Source organism: Ranitomeya variabilis, chromosome 1 (assembly GCF_051348905.1).
Source record: "Ranitomeya variabilis isolate aRanVar5 chromosome 1, aRanVar5.hap1, whole genome shotgun sequence".
NCBI classification, from domain to species: domain Eukaryota; kingdom Metazoa; phylum Chordata; class Amphibia; order Anura; family Dendrobatidae; genus Ranitomeya; species Ranitomeya variabilis.
Window position 1 is genome coordinate 390,499,383 of NC_135232.1, and position 7,957 is coordinate 390,507,339.

Below are 7,957 nucleotides of genomic sequence, written 5' to 3' on the forward strand. Positions count from 1 at the left end.
AAAGGAAGGGGAAGAATGTCCCGGTCACTAGATGTATTTTTTTTTTTTAAACTGTCTTTATTGGACAATAGACAAAATACAAAAACTATAAAGAAACATCAGAGAAAGATCCGATAAGTGAGATTTCACAATGCTTTGACTGTTAGACAGTGTTTTATAACCACAACTAATTTCCCCTCCCCACCCTCCCAGGGCACACGCCTGCATTTTCAGAAAGTAACCTCAATTCAGCTTAACCGGAGTTCTGCCATCCATCTGCTCTCTCATGTACCAATCTGTAAATTGGAAACAGTCATGAATCACCTGACGTATAGATCGTGTCTGAGTATTGATAAAAGACAATGTAAGGAAAAAAACGTTTAGTGTGTTTTTCTTTGTTCAATATGGACTCTACCCAGTTCATCCTGAAGAGATAGGCCACCTTTGAAGAAATTAAGTTTAAAGAATGGGTACTATCCTGTGCCCATAGATGCATTATACTTTTACGAATAGCTGCCGCCCATAACAATAGAACACAACGTTGCTGACCAGAAAGCCTTACCAATTGATCTCTTGGGAGAATGTTGAATATCGCCCACACTGGAGAGAGAGAGAAAAATTTACACCAAAAGTGTTAGAGATACTGCAGAAGTGTATCCCGTATTTTTAGACAGTCCCAGAGACAATGAAAAATATCAGCTGGAGAATGTGAGCATTTAGAGCAAGGAAAATCACCTATGGGGGACATTTTAGATTTAATTTCTGGGGAGATATATGCTCTATGAAATATCATGAGAGTCATGGTGATATAACTATCATACGGTAGCATACACTGTGTGCAGAATTATTAGGCAAGTTGTATTTTAGAGGATTATTTTTATTATTGATCAACAACTATGTCTATGTTCTCAATCAACCCCAAAGACTCAAATATGAAAGCTTAATATTTTTGGAAGTTGGAGTGGGTTTTTTTTAGATTTGGCTATCTTAGTAGAATATCTGTTTGTGCAGGTAACTATTACTGTGCAGAATTATTAGGCAACTTAATAAAAACCAAATATATTCCCATCTCACTTGTTTATTTTCACCAGGTAAACCAAAATAACTGCATAAAATTTAGAAATAAACATTTCTGACATGCAAAAACATAACCCCCAAAAATGAGTGACCAATATAGCCACCTTTATGATGACACTCAACAGCCTTCTATCCTCTGTCAGTTGCTTGATCTGTTTACGATCAACATTGTGTGCAGCAGCCACCACAGCCTCCCAGACACTGTTCCGAGAGGTGTACTGTTTTCCCTCCCTGTAGATCTCACATTTTATGAGGGACCACAGGTTCTCTATGGGGTAAAGATCAGGTGAACAAGGGGGCCATGTCATTATTTTTTCTTCTTTGAGACCTTTACTGGCCAGCCACGCTGTGGAGTAGTTGGAGGCATGTGATGGAGTATTGTCCTGCATGAAAATCATTTTTCTTGAAGGATACCGACTTCTTCCTGTACCACTGCTTGAAGAAGTTGTCTTCCAGAAACTGGCATTAGGTCTGGGAGTTGAGCTTCACTCCATCCTCAACCCAAAAAGGTCCCACAAGTTCATCTTTGATGATACCAGCCCATACCAGTACCCCACCTCCACCTTGCTGGCGTCTGAGTCAGAGTGGAGCATAGCGCCCTTTACTGATCCAGCTTCTGGCCCATCCATCTGGCCCATCAAGAGTCACTGTCATTTCATCAGTCCATAAAACATTTGAAAAGTCAGTCTTAAGATATTTCTTGGCCCAGTCTTGACGTTTTATCTTCTGTTTCTTGTTCAAAGGTGGTCATTTTTTAGCCTTCCTTACCTTGGCCATGTCCCTGAGTATCGCACACCTTGTGCTTTTTGTTACTCCGGTAACTTTGCAGCTCTGAAATATGGCAAAACTGGTGGCAAATGGCATCTTGGCAGCTTCACGCTTTATTTTCCTCAATTGATGGGCAGTTATTTTGCGCCTTTTTTGCCCAACACGCTTCTTGCGACCCTGTTGGCTATTTGCTATGAAACGCTTGATTGTTCAGTGATCACGCTTCAAAAGTTTGGCAATTTCAAGACTGCTGCATCCCTCTGCAAGACATCTCACAATTTTGGACTTTTCAGAGCCAGTCAAAACTCTCTTCTGACCCATTTTGACAAAGGAAAGGAAGTTGCCTAATAATTAAGCACACCTTATATAGGGTTTTGATGTCATTAGACAACACTTCTCATTACAGAGATGCACATCACCTGATTTACTTAATTGGTAGTTGGCTCTCAAGCCTGAACAGCAAGGAGTAGGACAACATGTATAAAAAGTATCATGTGATCAAAATACAACTTGCCTAAAAATTCTGCACACAGTGTAGAGTTAATGCATAATGTGGCTTTCAAAAGGTCTTTTACCTGAAAGCCGGTCAGCGGAGATACCCATCTCCCCAGGCATGGTGAAGAGTCTGACCACTGTATGGAAGGTTTTATTGATTTATAAACAAGACGTAAAGAATAATTTCCCGTCTGAGCTCCAGAGATCACATTTAGAGGGTGTGTTCTAGCGTCTGGTATATCCTGCAAAATCGAGCCTATATAATGTCTAATTTGGGCGATAGTAAAATTATCTCCTACTAGGAATGGGTATTTTAAAACAATGTCTTCCAAAGTGAGGGGACATTGATTGTCTGCTAACATATCACAAACTAGTCGACAACCATTATTTTCAAGCACATGATAGATGGGAGGTGGCTTGCCTTGTAGAAAGGAGGGATGGCCTCAGAAGGGAAGAAACACCGAAATATGTGGGTCGAGTCCACTAATTCTTCTAGCATGACACCATCCCAACATTACTAACCACAGGAGGGGATTATCCCTAATCTCCACCAGAATCTCAGTCTGGCGTAAGTGAAGTAAAGGTGAAGGACTAAAGGGTTTGCACATCATCTCATCTATTGGAGTATTGATAAAGAGGGTAAAAGCATAAATCCAGTCCAGAGAATGACGAAATGCAGCTGTTATATTGTATAGATGTATATTAGGGAGATTGAGACCAAAGATTTAGTTTGTTGTAGTTTAAAAATACTGATTCTAGAGCCCCAAATAAACTGCCGAAAAACTTGTCAAAAGCCTGTCATCAGCTTTAGATAACAGAACCGGCAAAGTCTGTAAGGGATATAGTATTTTAAGAAAATAAATCATTTTTATCAGATGGGCCTTACCTGCAAAGGACAATTTAAGAGATTTCCAAGATTGTATTTCCTGCACAACTGCTGAAATGAGGGGTCTAACATTTAGTTTATAAATGTCATGGGGGTTTGAGGGGAGACAATACCCCAGGATACCGCAAGGATTCCCTCCTCCACTGAAAAGGGGAAAGGGAACGGCCACTGTTTTTGGGCAGTTTTGAAGATAGCCAAAGTGTGAGATTTGTCATAATTTATACGAAATCACGCAACTGCTCCAAACTCGTTAAAGGTATCCATTATAGAGGGAATGGATTCCTTAGGATTGGCTATCATGAGTAAAATATCAAATGCTAGTGTTTTAAGCATGTGGTGACCGATCTCAATACCCCCCAAAGGAAGGGATCGTCTCCAGATAGCTCAGGAGAGGATCAACAGCGATATTAAATAACAAATGTGATAGGAGACATCCCTGCCTCGAACCCCCGAAAATGGAAAAAGATGATTGAATACCATTAGCCAAATAAGTTTGGGGTTAGTATAAATTGTCCTTATAAGATTTGAAAAAGTGAAGCCAAATAATATATACTTGAGGGTTCGAATTAGGTGAGACCAAAAAACTCGGGCAAAAGCCTGATCAGCATCAAGGCTGACTAATATATGCTGTTTGGCTTTGGCCTGGTGACTATGTATAATGGCAGCTAGTGCCATCCTAATATTATAAGTGATAGACCGGCCAAGGACAAAACCCGTTTGAGGTGAGAATATCAGGGAACATAGACTGAAGTCTATTAGCCATGATTTTAGTAAGCAGTTTAAAATCGACATTAAGGAGGGAGATCGGACGGTACAAGGCAGGGAGAAGCGGGGCCTTGCCTGGCTTAAGCAACAAAGATAAACAAGCCTCATTAGATAGGTTAGGTATAGAACCCAAATCAAAAAAGAGATTAAAAAGAAAAGTTAAGTGGGTAGTGAGTAAAGGTTGTAACATTTTATAGAATTCCACAGAGAACCCGTCCGGGCCAGGTGCTTTGAGCAGCTTTGAGGACTTAATGACTGATCCCACCTCCTCAGATGAGACCAGCTTATTTAAAGTTTCCCTTCAGGATGTAGAGAGTTTTAGCGGATTAACTTTGGTAGAAATTTGCATCCATCCTGGGAGTCCAGGGATGGGCCAAAAAGATCTGCATAAAAGTCTCTAAAAACAGCACAGATTTGAGTTGGGTCATGAGTAATAGAACCATCGGGTAGTGTATTATTAGGGATTCTAGTGGCCGCTTTGAATGGTTTCATTAGGAACGCCAAAAGACAGCCTAGTTTATTTCCCCACCGAAAATAACGGTTACGTTGATGAGCTAACTGATTGTGTGCCTGTTCATGAAGTAGAGTGTCCAAGTTTTGTTTAGCTGTAAGATGAGCTTCTCTGATGGAGGGAGTGTTATGTAACTTAAAATCCCTATATGCCCGAGTAAGTCGGTCTAAGAGAGGACGCAGGGAGGACAATTTTTTTCTTTATGAGATACATGAGATATGTCCCCAAAGCACAGTCTTAGCACTGGCCCAAAATAAATTGATATCTTCCAAGTGTTCTAAGTTGTCCTCCATGAAAGCCTCCCACCAACCGACTAAAGAACGTTTAAAGTCATCTGAAGTGTAGATATATGCGGGGAAGTGCAAAACAAAAAGAAATCATTCTACTAGTGGAGAGTTCTAGAGTAAGTAAAACCGGGGAGTGGTCTGAAATAACTGATGGGAGAATATCAGCTGTTTTTAAGAAGGGAAGAAGAGTGGCAGAGAACAACCAATAATCAATACGAGTATGAACATCCTGCACTATAGAAGGTGTATTCTCTGTGTGGGGTGGCAGCACCTCCAAACATCAACTAAGTCAAGCCTATCTAGTAGGTTAGAAATCGCTCCAGTTGGAGAATGAGATACCTGCATGGGTGTAGATCTATCAAGGAATGTGTCATGAACGGTATTTAAATCTCCACCTAATATATTAGTGGGATGCCAGCCATGGACATCTTCTAATTTAGCAAAAAAAAGCATTGGCAGTGTTAGGTGCATAAACATTAATGAGAGCAGTCATGTGGTTTGATAAGAACTCTGACTAGTAAGTATCGTCCCGCCTTATCCCTAACCAAATCTTGTATAGTGTAATCAAGATTTTTATGAAACAAAATAGCCACCCCACGCTTCTTCCATGAAAAAGCCTCCAAGCACTCCAAATAATGTCTATTACAGAGCGCTGGGTGACCCCTGCAAAGCCAGTGAGTTTCTTGTAGGAAGACGATATGCGGGCATAGGCAGGTAATATAATCTAACACATTCCTGCGCTTTACCGGGGAGTTTAGACCAGCTACAGTCCAAGATAAAAGTTTGAGAGCGTCAATATTAATATGGGAAGTTACATCATTAAATGTGGTCATATTAGCCTAACCCACATAGAGACCAAAAAGTAGAAATAGTAAAAAGAAAACATATGGGCAAAGGTCCGTCCCAATGAGCAAACTCCAATACCAAAATTGACCAAAAAAACTGAATGCAGACTGTGCCCCAGGAAATAAAACCCACCCCTCATTCCCAAACCCCAAATAAACTGAGAAATATCATATATAATATCAGGTTAAATTATCCCTGCCAATAGTATCCCCTTAAAAGGAATTTTACATAAAAGCAAACACTGTGCAAGCAAATAAAGGAAAACCTAGGTAATTCTTGTACAACAAAATCACATCACCCAGATCCCAATACTTAAAGGAAAAAGAACATTTGACCAGGAATCAGAGTTAAGTAACTGGAGAAGGTGCCCGGGAGGAATGTTCCACCTCCCTGCATCAGGGTCATAAAAAAACATTGGCTTTCCGTGGAGCATTACCCGAAGGCATGCAGAGTATTAGAAGTGTAAAACGAATGCTCCTGTCATGTAACATTTTACAAACTGGTAAAAAAGCACGGCGCTTGGCCGCTACCAAAGCGGAAAAATTTTGAAAGATAAGAAGGGAATGCCCCTCATACTTCAACGTGGAGATGACTCGAAATGCCCGAAGCAGTTGCAATTCATCCTGGTAATTGAGCAACTTAAAAAGAATAGGACGTGGGAGAGCTTTTGGGTTGGAACATTCGGATTCAGTCCTGTGAGCTCACTCTACTACCATAGAGCCAGGCAGGTCAGGCAAATTGAGTGCCCGTGGGAGTCATGAGGAGGTAAAGTGATGAAGGTCTTTCACTGTCTCAGGGATGCCAATGATCCAAAGATTGTTTCGACGACTCAGATTTTCCAAGTCATCGGGTTTTTCCTGGAGCTGCTCTATTGCATGATCCTTGTCCTTTATTTCAGCAGTGTAGGATTGTACAGTATCCTCCAGGATGAAAATCCGCTGCTTTGCCGCTGAGATTTTATTAGTGTGATCAGTTAACTGAGATGTGATTGTTTCCAAAGAGGATTGAAAAGATTGAAGTCTGGCGTCGAATGCCAGCATAAGATTAGATGTGATAGAAGTGGCGATAGGTTGTAAAGAGTCTTCAGACATGGCGATAGAAGAGCCCGATGTTTTAGGAGAAAATTTAGCAATCTGTGCTCTGGTTTTAATATTTAAAACTACCAGTGTCCACAAATGTTTCCATGGGTGACGATGCGAAGTATGCCGCCACAAGGTATGTGCAGCGCCCCAGAGTCCTGGTCGTTGCAGTAATGTCGCTCTCCCACCAGGGGGAGTGATATTACGTCTGATGGTACTAAAGGAGTTCACCTTGCCAGGTATCACAGTCAATCACAGTCACACACTACACATCACACTCCAGTCCACCAGGGGGAGCATTGCTTCTATTAGGGCACTCCTCACACACGGGTAAAACTGGTGGGTTGGATAGGAAGTCAGGGAGAAGCAGACTGGGCTTCGACCCGATAACATCGAGTCGGAAGCTACCTGGGTTAGACCCAGAGAGAACCTGTCAGGCAGACAGGGGAAGGAGGAGGAACATCTGAGCTGCAGACAGAGGTCAAGCACGAGATAGAACGTTACGGAGCTGCGCCTGCACCCATTGCGGCAGCATCCTAAGAAAGGACAAGAAAGGAATTGTATTGTGGAGAGTGAGAAACGAAGTCACAGCACAAGGAGATAATACTGGGAGGAGTTCTGCTCCAAGATCGGCAGCCTCCTTCTGAGGTGCTTAGCCGGTGGCCGGAACACCGAGGGAGTAATTGACTGTACGCATTACTTCAAAGAAAGGCAGGACAGTCAATTCCAAGTTGGCTGCCCGACTTTAATACCTAAGAAGACACGGAGGCAAATTGTGGGAGAGGGGCATCTCTAGGGTCCCTATAAATAAGCTCCAGGCCTACCCCGTCATACGGGTTGTCCTATCCATACCATCTGGGGGACAGAGAGAGAGAACATCAGAAACATTCACGAAAGTTGTGAGGACTATCCCGTGGTGCTCAGCAGGGAGGTACTACAACACACAGGCGCTAGTAGGAAGGCTACTGATTTCCACCTGGACAAGGGAACTCTGGATGTGCCTTCGGACCGGCCGGACTCTGGCTGCCCTGTGAACGGTACTCTGGACTGTGGATGCTGAAGTCTTCAGTAAAAGATAAAGAGACTGCAACCTTTGTGTCCTCGTTATTCATTGCGCCTTACAACGTCCACCATCACTACCTACACATCAGGGAAGCCCTGGGGACATACTTCACCTGTGGGAAGGTATACCATCTAGCTGCCATTCCATCACCCCAGCGGACCCCTAGCAGCGTCGGTCACCCTGACCGAATACCACAGGTGG